Source organism: Meriones unguiculatus, chromosome 20, assembly GCF_030254825.1.
Source record: "Meriones unguiculatus strain TT.TT164.6M chromosome 20, Bangor_MerUng_6.1, whole genome shotgun sequence".
NCBI classification, from domain to species: Eukaryota; Metazoa; Chordata; class Mammalia; order Rodentia; family Muridae; genus Meriones; species Meriones unguiculatus.
Genome location: NC_083367.1, coordinates 1,110,678 through 1,125,486, shown reverse-complemented (window position 1 = coordinate 1,125,486; position 14,809 = coordinate 1,110,678).

Genomic DNA, 14,809 nt, shown 5'->3' with positions numbered 1-14,809 from the left:
ACTCTGGAGTCATTTCGTTGCAAGCGGGTTTTTAAGTGCTCTGGAGTCATTTCGTTGCAAGCGGGTTTTTAAGTGCTCTGAAGGCATTTCGTTGCAAGCGGGTTTTTAAGTGCTCTGGAGTCATTTCGTTGCAAGCGGGTTTTTAAGTGTTCTGGAGTCATTTCGTTGCAAGCGGGATTTTAAGTGCTCTGGAGTCATTTCGTTGCAAGCGGGTTTTTAATTGCTCTGGAGTCATTTCGTTGTAAGCGGGTTTTTAAGTGCTCTGGAGTCATTTCGTTGCAAGCGGGTTTTTAATTGCTCTGGAGTCATTTCGTTGCAAGCGGGTTTTTAAGTGTTCTGGAGTCATTTCGTTGCAAGCGGGTTTTTAAGTGCTCTGGAGTCATTTCGTTGCAAGCGGGTTTTTAAGTGCTATGGAGTCATTTCGTTGCAAGCGGGTTTTTAAGTGTTCTGGAGTCATTTCGTTGCAAGCGGGTTTTTAAGTGCTCTGGAGTCATTTCGTTGCAAGCGGGTTTTTAAGTACTCTGGAGTCATTTCGTTGCAAGCGGGTTTTTAAGTGTTCTGGAGTCATTTCGTTGCAAGCGGGATTTTAAGTGCTCTGGAGTCATTTCGTTGCAAGCGGGTTTTTAATTGCTCTGGAGTCATTTCGTTGTAAGCGGGTTTTTAAGTGCTCTGGAGTCATTTCGTTGCGAGAGGGTTTTTAAGTGTTCTGGAGTCATTTCGTTGCGAGCGGGTTTTTAAGTGCTCTGGAGTCATTTCGTTGCGAGCGGGTTTTTAATTGGTCTGGAGTCATTTCGTTGCGAGCGGGTTTTTAAGTGCTCTGGAGTCATTTCGTTGCAAGCGGGTTTTTAATTGCTCTGGAGTCATTTCGTTGCAAGCGGGTTTTTAAGTGTTCTGGAGTCATTTCGTTGCAAGCGGGTTTTTAAGTGCTCTGGAGTCATTTCGTTGCAAGCGGGTTTTTAAGTGCTCTGGAGTCATTTCGTTGTAAGCGGATTTTTACGTGCTCTGGAGTCATTTCGTTGCAAGCGGGTTTTTACGTGCTCCGGAGTCATTTCATTGCAAGCGGGTTTTTACATACTTCTCAGACATTTCACTGGAAGCGGGTTTTTTAAGTGCTCTGGAGTCATTTCGTTGCAAGCGGGTTTTTAAGTACTCTGGAGTCATTTCATTGCAAGCGGGTTTTTACATACTTCTCAGACATTTCACTGGAAGCGGGTTTTTTAAGTGCTCTGGAGTCATTTCGTTGCAAGCGGGTTTTTAAGTACTCTGGAGTCATTTCGTTGCAAGCGGGTTTTTAAGTGCTCTGGAGTCATTTCGTTGCAAGCGGGTTTTTAAGTGCTCTGGAGTCATTTCGTTGCAAGCGGGTTTTTAAGTGCTCTGGAGTCATTTCGTTGCAAGCGGGTTTTTAAGTGCTCTGGAGTCATTTCGTTGCAAGCGGGTTTTTAAGTGCTCTGGAGTCATTTCGTTGCAAGCGGGTTTTTAAGTGCTCTGGAGTCATTTCGTTGCAAGCGGGTTTTTAAGTGCTCTGGAGTCATTTCGTTGCAAGCGGGTTTTTAAGTGCTCTGGAGTCATTTCGTTGCAAGCGGGTTTTTAAGTGCTCTGAAGGCATTTCGTTGTAAGCGGGTTTTTACGTGCTCTGGAGTCATTTCGTTGCAAGCGGGTTTTTACATACTTCTCAGACATTTCACTGGAAGCGGGTTTTTTAAGTGCTCTGGAGTCATTTCGTTGCAAGCGGGTTTTTAAATACTCTGGAGTCATTTCGTTGCAAGCGGGTTTTTACATACTTCTCAGACATTTCACTGGAAGCGGGTTTTTTAAGTGCTCTGGAGTCATTTCGTTGCAAGCGGGTTTTTAAGTACTCTGGAGTCATTTCGTTGCAAGCGGGTTTTTAAGTGCTCTGGAGTCATTTCGTTGCAAGCGGGTTTTTAAGTGCTCTGGAGTCATTTCGTTGCAAGCGGGTGTTTAAGTGCTCTGGAGTCATTTCGTTGCGAGCGGGTTTTTAAGTGCTCTGGAGTCATTTCGTTGCAAGCAGGTTTTTAATTGCTCTGGAGTCATTTCGTTGCAAGCGGGTTTTTAAGTGTTCTGGAGTCATTTCGTTGCAAGCGGGTTTTTAAGTGCTCTGGAGTCATTTCGTTGCAAGCGGGTTTTTACGTGCTCTGGAGTCATTTCGTTGCAAGCGGGTTTTTAAGTGCTCTGGAGTCATTTCGTTGCAAGCGGGTTTTTAAGTGCTCTGGAGTCATTTCGTTGCTAGCGGGTTTTTAAGTGCTCTGGAGTCATTTCGTTGCAAGCGGGTTTTTAAGTGCTCTGGAGTCATTTCGTTGCAAGCGGGTTTTGAAGTGCTCTGGAGTCATTTCGTTGCAAGCGGGTTTTTAAGTGCTCTGGAGTCATTTCGTTGCAAGCGGGTTTTTAAGTGCTCTGGAGTCATTTCGTTGCAAGCGGGTTTTTAAGTGCTCTGAAGGCATTTCGTTGTAAGCGGATTTTTACGTGCTCTGGAGTCATTTCGTTGCAAGCGGGTTTTTACGTGCTCCGGAGTCATTTCATTGCAAGCGGGTTTTTACATACTTCTCAGACATTTCACTGGAAGCGGGTTTTTTAAGTGCTCTGGAGTCATTTCGTTGCAAGCGGGTTTTTAAGTACTCTGGAGTCATTTCATTGCAAGCGGGTTTTTACATACTTCTCAGACATTTCACTGGAAGCGGGTTTTTTAAGTGCTCTGGAGTCATTTCGTTGCAAGCGGGTTTTTAAGTACTCTGGAGTCATTTCGTTGCAAGCGGGTTTTTAAGTGCTCTGGAGTCATTTCGTTGCAAGCGGGTTTTTAAGTGCTCTGAAGGCATTTCGTTGCAAGCGGGTTTTTAAGTGCTCTGGAGTCATTTCGTTGCAAGCGGGTTTTTAAGTGTTCTGGAGTCATTTCGTTGCAAGCGGGATTTTAAGTGCTCTGGAGTCATTTCGTTGCAAGCGGGTTTTTAATTGCTCTGGAGTCATTTCGTTGTAAGCGGGTTTTTAAGTGCTCTGGAGTCATTTCGTTGCAAGCGGGTTTTTAATTGCTCTGGAGTCATTTCGTTGCAAGCGGGTTTTTAAGTGTTCTGGAGTCATTTCGTTGCAAGCGGGTTTTTAAGTGCTCTGGAGTCATTTCGTTGCAAGCGGGTTTTTAAGTGCTATGGAGTCATTTCGTTGCAAGCGGGTTTTTAAGTGTTCTGGAGTCATTTCGTTGCAAGCGGGTTTTTAAGTGCTCTGGAGTCATTTCGTTGCAAGCGGGTTTTTAAGTACTCTGGAGTCATTTCGTTGCAAGCGGGTTTTTAAGTGTTCTGGAGTCATTTCGTTGCAAGCGGGATTTTAAGTGCTCTGGAGTCATTTCGTTGCAAGCGGGTTTTTAATTGCTCTGGAGTCTTTTCGTTGTAAGCGGGTTTTTAAGTGCTCTGGAGTCATTTCGTTGCGAGAGGGTTTTTAAGTGTTCTGGAGTCATTTCGTTGCGAGCGGGTTTTTAAGTGCTCTGGAGTCATTTCGTTGCGAGCGGGTTTTTAATTGGTCTGGAGTCATTTCGTTGCGAGCGGGTTTTTAAGTGCTCTGGAGTCATTTCGTTGCAAGCGGGTTTTTAATTGCTCTGGAGTCATTTCGTTGCAAGCGGGTTTTTAAGTGTTCTGGAGTCATTTCGTTGCAAGCGGGTTTTTAAGTGCTCTGGAGTCATTTCGTTGCAAGCGGGTTTTTAAGTGCTATGGAGTCATTTCGTTGCAAGCGGGTTTTTAAGTGTTCTGGAGTCATTTCTTTTTAAGCGGGTTTTCAAGTGCTCTGGAGTCATTTCGTTGCAAGCGGGTTTTTAAGTGCTCTGGAGTCATTTCGTTGCAAGCGGGTTTTTAAGTGCTCTGGAGTCATTTCGTTGCAAGCGGGTTTTTAAGTGCTCTGGAGTCATTTCGTTGCAAGCGGGTTTTTAAGTGCTCTGGAGTCATTTCGTTGCAAGCGGGTTTTTAAGTGCTCTGGAGTCATTTCGTTGCAAGCGGGTTTTTAAGTGCTCTGGAGTCATTTCGTTGCAAGCGGATTTTTAAGTGCTCTGGAGTCATTTCGTTGCAAGCAGGTTTTTAAGTGCTCTGGAGTCATTTCGTTGCAAGCGGGTTTTTAAGTGCTCTGGAGTCATTTCGTTGCAAGCGGGTTTTTAAGTGCTCTGGAGTCATTTCGTTGCAAGCGGGTTTTTAAGTGCTCTGGAGTCATTTCGTTGCAAGCGGGTTTTTAAGTGTTCTGGAGTCATTTCGTTGCAAGCGGGTTTTTAAGTGCTCTGGAGTCATTTCGTTGCAAGCGGGTTTTTAAGTGCTCTGGAGTCATTTCGTTGCAAGCGGGTTTTTAAGTGCTCTGGAGTCATTTCGTTGCAAGCGGGTTTTTAAGTGCTCTGGAGTCATTTCGTTGCAAGCGGTTTTTAAGTGCTCTGGAGTCATTTCGTTGCAAGCGGGTTTTTAAGTGCTCTGGAGTCATTTCGTTGCAAGCGGGTTTTTAAGTGCTCTGGAGTCATTTCGTTGCAAGCGGGTTTTTAAGTGCTCTGGAGTCATTTCGTTGCAAGCGGGTTTTTAAGTGCTCTGGAGTCATTTCGTTGCAAGCGGGTTTTTAAGTGCTCTGGAGTCATTTCGTTGCAAGCGGGTTTTTAAGTGCTCTGGAGTCATTTCGTTGCAAGCGGGTTTTTAAGTGCTCTGGAGTCATTTCGTTGCAAGCGGGTTTTTAAGTGCTCTGAAGGCATTTCGTTGTAAGCGGGTTTTTACGTGCTCTGGAGTCATTTCGTTGCAAGCGGGTTTTTACGTGCTCTGGAGTCATTTCATTGCAAACGGGTTTTTACATACTTCTCAGACATTTCACTGGAAGCGGGTTTTTTAAGTGCTCTGGAGTCATTTCGTTGCAAGCGGGTTTTTAAATACTCTGGAGTCATTTCGTTGCAAGCGGGTTTTTAAGTGCTCTGAAGGCATTTCGTTGTAAGCGGGTTTTTACGTGCTCTGGAGTCATTTCGTTGCAAGCGGGTTTTTAAGTGCTCTGGAGTCATTTCGTTGCAAGCGGGTTTTTAAGTGCTCTGGAGTCATTTCGTTGCAAGCGGGTTTTTAAGTGCTCTGAAGGCATTTCGTTATAAGCGGGTTTTTACGTGCTCTGGAGTCATTTCATTGCAAGCGGGTTTTTACATACTTCTCAGACATTTCACTGGAAGCGGGTTTTTTAAGTGCTCTGGAGTCATTTCGTTGCAAGCGGGTTTTTAAGTGCTCTGGAGTCATTTTGTTGCAAGCGGGTTTTTAAGTGCTCTGAAGGCATTTCGTTATAAGCGGGTTTTTACGTGCTCTGGAGTCATTTCGTTGCAAGCGGGTTTTTACGTGCTCTGGAGTCATTTCATTGCAAGCGGGTTTTTACATACTTCTCAGACATTTCACTGGAAGCGGGTTTTTTAAGTGCTCTGGAGTCATTTCGTTGCAAGCGGGTTTTTAAATACTCTGGAGTCATTTTGTTGCAAGCGGGTTTTTACATACTTCTCAGACATTTCACTGGAAGCGGGTTTTTTAAGTGCTCTGGAGTCATTTCGTTGCAAGCGGGTTTTTAAGTACTCTGGAGTCATTTCGTTGCAAACGGGTTTTTAAGTGCTCTGGAGTCATTTCGTTGCAAGCGGGTTTTTAAGTGCTCTGGAGTCATTTCGTTGCAAGCGGGTGTTTAAGTGCTCTGGAGTCATTTCGTTGCAAGCGGGTTTTTAAATACTCTGGAGTCATTTCGTTGCAAGCGGGTTTTTACATACTTCTCAGACATTTCACTGGAAGCGGGTTTTTTAAGTGCTCTGGAGTCATTTCGTTGCAAGCGGGTTTTTAAGTACTCTGGAGTCATTTCGTTGCAAGCGGGTTTTTAAGTGCTCTGGAGTCATTTCGTTGCAAGCGGGTTTTTAAGTGCTCTGGAGTCATTTCGTTGCAAGCGGGTGTTTAAGTGCTCTGGAGTCATTTCGTTGCAAGCGGGTTTTTAAGTGCTCTGGAGTCATTTCGTTGCAAGCGGGTTTTTAATTGATCTGGAGTCATTTCGTTGCGAGCGGGTTTTTAAGTGTTCTGGAGTCATTTCGTTGCAAGCGGGTTTTTAAGTGCTCTGGAGTCATTTCGTTGCAAGCGGGTTTTTACGTGCTCTGGAGTCATTTCGTTGCAAGCGGGTTTTTAAGTTCTCTGGAGTCATTTCGTTGCAAGCGGATTTTTAAGTGCTCTGGAGTCATTTCGTTGCAAGTGGGTTTTTAAGTGCTCTGGAGTCATTTCGTTGCAAGCGGGTTTTTAAGTGCTCTGAGGTCATTTCGTTGCAAGCGGGTTTTTAAGTGCTCTGGAGTCATTTCGTTGCAAGCGGGTTTTTAAGTGCTCTGGAGTCATTTCGTTGCAAGCGGGTTTTTAAGTGCTCTGGAGTCATTTCGTTGCAAGCGGGTTTTTAAGTGCTCTGAAGGCATTTCGTTGTAAGCGGGTTTTTACGTGCTCTGGAGTCATTTCGTTGCAAGCGGGTTTTTACGTGCTCCGGAGTCATTTCATTGCAAGCGGGTTTTTACATACTTCTCAGACATTTCACTGGGAGCGGGTTTTTTAAGTGCTCTGGAGTCATTTCGTTGCAAGCGGGTTTTTAAGTACTCTGGAGTCATTTCATTGCAAGCGGGTTTTTACATACTTCTCAGACATTTCACTGGAAGCGGGTTTTTAAAGTGCTCTGGAGTCATTTCGTTGCAAGCGGGTTTTTAAGTACTCTGGAGTCATTTCGTTGCAAGCGGGTTTTTAAGTGCTCTGGAGTCATTTCGTTGCAAGCGGGTTTTTAAGTGCTCTGGAGTCATTTCGTTGCAAGCGGGTGTTTAAGTGCTCTGGAGTCATTTCGTTGCAAGCGGGTTTTTAAGTGTTCTGGAGTCATTTCGTTGCAAGCGGGTTTTTAAGTGCTCTGGAGTCATTTCGTTGCAAGCGGGTTTTTAATTGCTCTGGAGTCATTTCGTTGCGAGCGGGTTTTTAAGTGTTCTGGAGTCATTTCGTTGCAAGCGGGTTTTTAAGTGCTCTGGAGTCATTTCGTTGCAAGCGGGTTTTTAAGTGCTCTGGAGTCATGTCGCTGCAAGCGGATTTTTACGTGCTCTGGAGTCATTTCGTTGCAAGCGGGTTTTTAAGTGCTCTGGAGTCATTTCGTTGCAAGCGGGTTTTTAAGTGCTCTGGAGTCATTTCGTTGCAAGCGGGTTTTTAAGTGCTCTGAAGGCATTTCGTTGTAAGCGGGTTTTTACGTGCTCTGGAGTCATTTCGTTGCAAGCGGGTTTTTACGTGCTCCGGAGTCATTTCATTGCAAGCGGGTTTTTACATACTTCTCAGACATTTCACTGGAAGCGGGTTTTTTAAGTGCTCTGGAGTCATTTCGTTGTAAGCGGGTTTTTAAGTACTCTGGAGTCATTTCATTGCAAGCGGGTTTTTACATACTTCTCAGACATTTCACTGGAAGCGGGTTTTTTAAGTGCTCTGGAGTCATTTCGTTGCAAGCGGGTTTTTAAGTGTTCTGGAGTCATTTCGTTGCAAGCGGGTTTTTAAGTGCTCTGGAGTCATTTCGTTGCAAGCGGGTTTTTAAGTGCTCTGGAGTCATTTCGTTGCAAGCGGGTTTTTAAGTGCTCTGGAGTCATTTCGTTGCAAGCGGGTTTTTAAGTGCTCTGGAGTCATTTCGTTGCAAGCGGGTTTTTAAGTGCTCTGGAGTCATTTCGTTGCAAGCGGGTTTTTAAGTGCTCTGGAGTCATTTCGTTGCAAGCGGGTTTTTAAGTGCTCTGGAGTCATTTCGTTGCAAGCGGGTTTTTACATACTTCTCAGACATTTCACTGGAAGCGGGTTTTTTAAGTGCTCTGGAGTCATTTCGTTGCAAGCGGGTTTTTAAGTACTCTGGAGTCATTTCGTTGCAAGCGGGTTTTTAAGTGCTCTGGAGTCATTTCGTTGCAAGCGGGTTTTTAAGTGCTCTGGAGTCATTTCGTTGCAAGCGGGTGTTTAAGTGCTCTGGAGTCATTTCGTTGCAAGCGGGTTTTTAAGTGCTCTGGAGTCATTTCGTTGTGAGCGGGTTTTTAAGTGCTCTGGAGTCATTTCGTTGCAAGCGGGTTTTTAATTGATCTGGAGTCATTTCGTTGCGAGCGGGTTTTTAAGTGTTCTGGAGTCATTTCGTTGCAAGCGGGTTTTTAAGTGCTCTGGAGTCATTTCGTTGCAAGCGGGTTTTTACGTGCTCTGGAGTCATTTCGTTGCAAGCGGGTTTTTAAGTTCTCTGGAGTCATTTCGTTGCAAGCGGATTTTTAAGTGCTCTGGAGTCATTTCGTTGCAAGTGGGTTTTTAAGTGCTCTGGAGTCATTTCGTTGCAAGCGGGTTTTTAAGTGCTCTGAGGTCATTTCGTTGCAAGCGGGTTTTTAAGTGCTCTGGAGTCATTTCGTTGCAAGCGGGTTTTTAAGTGCTCTGGAGTCATTTCGTTGCAAGCGGGTTTTTAAGTGCTCTGGAGTCATTTCGTTGCAAGCGGGTTTTTAAGTGCTCTGAAGGCATTTCGTTGTAAGCGGGTTTTTACGTGCTCTGGAGTCATTTCGTTGCAAGCGGGTTTTTACGTGCTCCGGAGTCATTTCATTGCAAGCGGGTTTTTACATACTTCTCAGACATTTCACTGGGAGCGGGTTTTTTAAGTGCTCTGGAGTCATTTCGTTGCAAGCGGGTTTTTAAGTACTCTGGAGTCATTTCATTGCAAGCGGGTTTTTACATACTTCTCAGACATTTCACTGGAAGCGGGTTTTTAAAGTGCTCTGGAGTCATTTCGTTGCAAGCGGGTTTTTAAGTACTCTGGAGTCATTTCGTTGCAAGCGGGTTTTTAAGTGCTCTGGAGTCATTTCGTTGCAAGCGGGTTTTTAAGTGCTCTGGAGTCATTTCGTTGCAAGCGGGTGTTTAAGTGCTCTGGAGTCATTTCGTTGCAAGCAGGTTTTTAAGTGTTCTGGAGTCATTTCGTTGCAAGCGGGTTTTTAAGTGCTCTGGAGTCATTTCGTTGCAAGCGGGTTTTTAATTGCTCTGGAGTCATTTCGTTGCGAGCGGGTTTTTAAGTGTTCTGGAGTCATTTCGTTGCAAGCGGGTTTTTAAGTGCTCTGGAGTCATTTCGTTGCAAGCGGGTTTTTACGTGCTCTGGAGTCATTTCGTTGCAAGCGGGTTTTTAAGTGCTCTGGAGTCATTTCGTTGCAAGCGGGTTTTTAAGTGCTCTGGAGTCATGTCGCTGCAAGCGGGTTTTTACGTGCTCTGGAGTCATTTCGTTGCAAGCGGGTTTTTAAGTGCTCTGGAGTCATTTCGTTGCAAGCGGGTTTTTAAGTGCTCTGGAGTCATTTCGTTGCAAGCGGGTTTTTAAGTGCTCTGAAGGCATTTCGTTGTAAGCGGGTTTTTACGTGCTCTGGAGTCATTTCGTTGCAAGCGGGTTTTTACGTGCTCCGGAGTCATTTCATTGCAAGCGGGTTTTTACATACTTCTCAGACATTTCACTGGAAGCGGGTTTTTTAAGTGCTCTGGAGTCATTTCGTTGTAAGCGGGTTTTTAAGTACTCTGGAGTCATTTCATTGCAAGCGGGTTTTTACATACTTCTCAGACATTTCACTGGAAGCGGGTTTTTTAAGTGCTCTGGAGTCATTTCGTTGCAAGCGGGTTTTTAAGTGTTCTGGAGTCATTTCGTTGCAAGCGGGTTTTTAAGTGCTCTGAAGGCATTTCGTTGTAAGCGGGTTTTTACGTGCTCTGGAGTCATTTCGTTGCAAGCGGGTTTTTAAGTGCTCTGGAGTCATTTCGTTGCAAGCGGGTTTTTAAGTGCTCTGGAGTCATTTCGTTGCAAGCGGGTTTTTAAGTGCTCTGAAGGCATTTCGTTATAAGCGGGTTTTTACGTGCTCTGGAGTGATTTCGTTGCAAGCGGGTTTTTACGTGCTCTGGAGTCATTTCATTGCAAGCGGGTTTTTACATACTTCTCAGACATTTCACTGGAAGCGGGTTTTTTAAGTGCTCTGGAGTCATTTCGTTGCAAGCGGGTTTTTAAGTGCTCTGGAGTCATTTTGTTGCAAGCGGGTTTTTAAGTGCTCTGAAGGCATTTCGTTATAAGCGGGTTTTTACGTGCTCTGGAGTCATTTCGTTGCAAGCGGGTTTTTACGTGCTCTGGAGACATTTCATTGCAAGCGGGTTTTTACATACTTCTCAGACATTTCACTGGAAGCGGGTTTTTTAAGTGCTCTGGAGTCATTTCGTTGCAAGCGGGTTTTTAAATACTCTGGAGTCATTTTGTTGCAAGCGGGTTTTTACATACTTCTCAGACATTTCACTGGAAGCGGGTTTTTTAAGTGCTCTGGAGTCATTTCGTTGCAAGCGGGTTTTTAAGTACTCTGGAGTCATTTCGTTGCAAACGGGTTTTTAAGTGCTCTGGAGTCATTTCGTTGCAAGCGGGTTTTTAAGTGCTCTGGAGTCATTTCGTTGCAAGCGGGTGTTTAAGTGCTCTGGAGTCATTTCGTTGCAAGCGGGTTTTTAAATACTCTGGAGTCATTTCGTTGCAAGCGGGTTTTTACATACTTCTCAGACATTTCACTGGAAGCGGGTTTTTTAAGTGCTCTGGAGTCATTTCGTTGCAAGCGGGTTTTTAAGTACTCTGGAGTCATTTCGTTGCAAGCGGGTTTTTAAGTGCTCTGGAGTCATTTCGTTGCAAGCGGGTTTTTAAGTGCTCTGGAGTCATTTCGTTGCAAGCGGGTGTTTAAGTGCTCTGGAGTCATTTCGTTGCAAGCGGGTTTTTAAGTGCTCTGGAGTCATTTCGTTGTGAGCGGGTTTTTAAGTGCTCTGGAGTCATTTCGTTGCAAGCGGGTTTTTAATTGCTCTGGAGTCATTTCGTTGCGAGCGGGTTTTTAAGTGTTCTGGAGTCATTTCGTTGCAAGCGGGTTTTTAAGTGCTCTGGAGTCATTTCGTTGCAAGCGGGTTTTTACGTGCTCTGGAGTCATTTCGTTGCAAGCGGGTTTTTAAGTGCTCTGGTGTCATTTCGTTGCAAGCGGGTTTTTAAGTTCTCTGGAGTCATTTCGTTGCAAGCGGGTTTTTAAGTGCTCTGGAGTCATTTCGTTGCAAGTGGGTTTTTAAGTGCTCTGGAGTCATTTCGTTGCAAGCGGGTTTTTAAGTGCTCTGAGGTCATTTCGTTGCAAGCGGGTTTTTAAGTGCTCTGGAGTCATTTCGTTGCAAGCGGGTTTTTAAGTGCTCTGGAGTCATTTCGTTGCAAGCGGGTTTTTAAGTGCTCTGGAGTCATTTCGTTGCAAGCGGGTTTTTAAGTGCTCTGAAGGCATTTCGTTGTAAGCGGGTTTTTACGTGCTCTGGAGTCATTTCGTTGCAAGCGGGTTTTTACGTGCTCCGGAGTCATTTCATTGCAAGCGGGTTTTTACATACTTCTCAGACATTTCACTGGAAGCGGGTTTTTTAAGTGCTCTGGAGTCATTTCGTTGCAAGCGGGTTTTTAAGTACTCTGGAGTCATTTCATTGCAAGCGGGTTTTTACATACTTCTCAGACATTTCACTGGAAGCGGGTTTTTAAAGTGCTCTGGAGTCATTTCGTTGCAAGCGGGTTTTTAAGTACTCTGGAGTCATTTCGTTGCAAGCGGGTTTTTAAGTGCTCTGGAGTCATTTCGTTGCAAGCGGGTTTTTAAGTGCTCTGGAGTCATTTCGTTGCAAGCGGGTGTTTAAGTGCTCTGGAGTCATTTCGTTGCAAGCGGGTTTTTAAGTGTTCTGGAGTCATTTCGTTGCAAGCGGGTTTTTAAGTGCTCTGGAGTCATTTCGTTGCAAGCGGGTTTTTAATTGCTCTGGAGTCATTTCGTTGCGAGCGGGTTTTTAAGTGTTCTGGAGTCATTTCGTTGCAAGCGGGTTTTTAAGTGCTCTGGAGTCATTTCGTTGCAAGCGGGTTTTTACGTGCTCTGGAGTCATTTCGTTGCAAGCGGGTTTTTAAGTGCTCTGGAGTCATTTCGTTGCAAGCGGGTTTTTAAGTGCTCTGGAGTCATGTCGCTGCAAGCGGGTTTTTACGTGCTCTGGAGTCATTTCGTTGCAAGCGGGTTTTTAAGTGCTCTGGAGTCATTTCGTTGCAAGCGGGTTTTTAAGTGCTCTGGAGTCATTTCGTTGCAAGCGGGTTTTTAAGTGCTCTGAAGGCATTTCGTTGTAAGCGGGTTTTTACGTGCTCTGGAGTCATTTCGTTGCAAGCGGGTTTTTACGTGCTCCGGAGTCATTTCATTGCAAGCGGGTTTTTACATACTTCTCAGACATTTCACTGGAAGCGGGTTTTTTAAGTGCTCTGGAGTCATTTCGTTGTAAGCGGGTTTTTAAGTACTCTGGAGTCATTTCATTGCAAGCGGGTTTTTACATACTTCTCAGACATTTCACTGGAAGCGGGTTTTTTAAGTGCTCTGGAGTCATTTCGTTGCAAGCGGGTTTTTAAGTGTTCTGGAGTCATTTCGTTGCAAGCGGGTTTTTAAGTGCTCTGGAGTCATTTCGTTGCAAGCGGGTTTTTAAGTGCTCTGGAGTCATTTCGTTGCAAGCGGGTTTTTAAGTGTTCTGGAGTCATTTCGTTGCAAGCGGGTTTTTAAGTGCTCTGGAGTCATTTCGTTGCAAGCGGGTTTTTAATTGCTCTGGAGTCATTTCGTTGCGAGCGGGTTTTTAAGTGTTCTGGAGTCATTTCGTTGCAAGCGGGTTTTTAAGTGCTCTGGAGTCATTTCGTTGCAAGCGGGTTTTTACGTGCTCTGGAGTCATTTCGTTGCAAGCGGGTTTTTAAGTGCTCTGGAGTCATTTCGTTGCAAGCGGGTTTTTAAGTGCTCTGGAGTCATGTCGCTGCAAGCGGGTTTTTACGTGCTCTGGAGTCATTTCGTTGCAAGCGGGTTTTTAAGTGCTCTGGAGTCATTTCGTTGCAAGCGGGTTTTTAAGTGCTCTGGAGTCATTTCGTTGCAAGCGGGTTTTTAAGTGCTCTGAAGGCATTTCGTTGTAAGCGGGTTTTTACGTGCTCTGGAGTCATTTCGTTGCAAGCGGGTTTTTACGTGCTCCGGAGTCATTTCATTGCAAGCGGGTTTTTACATACTTCTCAGACATTTCACTGGAAGCGGGTTTTTTAAGTGCTCTGGAGTCATTTCGTTGTAAGCGGGTTTTTAAGTACTCTGGAGTCATTTCATTGCAAGCGGGTTTTTACATACTTCTCAGACATTTCACTGGAAGCGGGTTTTTTAAGTGCTCTGGAGTCATTTCGTTGCAAGCGGGTTTTTAAGTGTTCTGGAGTCATTTCGTTGCAAGCGGGTTTTTAAGTGCTCTGGAGTCATTTCGTTGCAAGCGGGTTTTTAAGTGCTCTGGAGTCATTTCGTTGCAAGCGGGTTTTTAAGTGCTCTGGAGTCATTTCGTTGCAAGCGGGTTTTTAAGTGCTCTGGAGTCATTTCGTTGCAAGCGGGTTTTTAAGTGCTCTGGAGTCATTTCGTTGCAAGCGGGTTTTTAAGTGCTCTGGAGTCATTTCGTTGCAAGCGGGTTTTTAAGTGCTCTGGAGTCATTTCGTTGCAAGCGGTTTTTAAGTGCTCTGGAGTCATTTCGTTGCAAGCGGGTTTTTAAGTGCTCTGGAGTCATTTCGTTGCAAGCGGGTTTTTAAGTGCTCTGGAGTCATTTCGTTGCAAGCGGGTTTTTAAGTGCTCTGGAGTCATTTCGTTGCAAGCGGGTTTTTAAGTGCTCTGGAGTCATTTCGTTGCAAGCGGGTTTTTAAGTGCTCTGGAGTCATTTCGTTGCAAGCGGGTTTTTAAGTGCTCTGGAGTCATTTCGTTGCAAGCGGGTTTTTAAGTGCTCTGGAGTCATTTCGTTGCAAGCGGGTTTTTAAGTGCTCTGAAGGCATTTCGTTGTAAGCGGGTTTTTACGTGCTCTGGAGTCATTTCGTTGCAAGCGGGTTTTTACGTGCTCTGGAGTCATTTCATTGCAAGCGGGTTTTTACATACTTCTCAGACCTTTCACTGGAAGCGGGTTTTTTAAGTGCTCTGGAGTCATTTCGTTGCAAGCGGGTTTTTAAATACTCTGGAGTCATTTCGTTGCAAGCGGGTTTTTAAGTGCTCTGAAGGCATTTCGTTGTAAGCGGGTTTTTACGTGCTCTGGAGTCATTTCGTTGCAAGCGGGTTTTTAAGTGCTCTGGAGTCATTTCGTTGCAAGCGGGTTTTTAAGTGCTCTGGAGTCATTTCGTTGCAAGCGGGTTTTTAAGTGCTCTGAAGGCATTTCGTTATAAGCGGGTTTTTACGTGCTCTGGAGTGATTTCGTTGCAAGCGGGTTTTTACGTGCTCTGGAGTCATTTCATTGCAAGCGGGTTTTTACATACTTCTCAGACATTTCACTGGAAGCGGGTTTTTTAAGTGCTCTGGAGTCATTTCGTTGCAAGCGGGTTTTTAAGTGCTCTGGAGTCATTTTGTTGCAAGCGGGTTTTTAAGTGCTCTGAAGGCATTTCGTTATAAGCGGGTTTTTACGTGCTCTGGAGTCATTTCGTTGCAAGCGGGTTTTTACGTGCTCTGGAGTCATTTCATTGCAAGCGGGTTTTTACATACTTCTCAGACATTTCACTGGAAGCGGGTTTTTTAAGTGCTCTGGAGTCATTTCGTTGCAAGCGGGTTTTTAAATACTCTGGAGTCATTTTGTTGCAAGCGGGTTTTTACATACTTCTCAGACATTTCACTGGAAGCGGGTTTTTTAAGTGCTCTGGAGTCATTTCGTTGCAAGCGGGTTTTTAAGTACTCTGGAGTCATTTCGTTGCAAACGGGTTTTTAAGTGCTCTGGAGTCATTACGTTGCAAGCGGGTTTTTAAGTGCTCTGGAGTCATT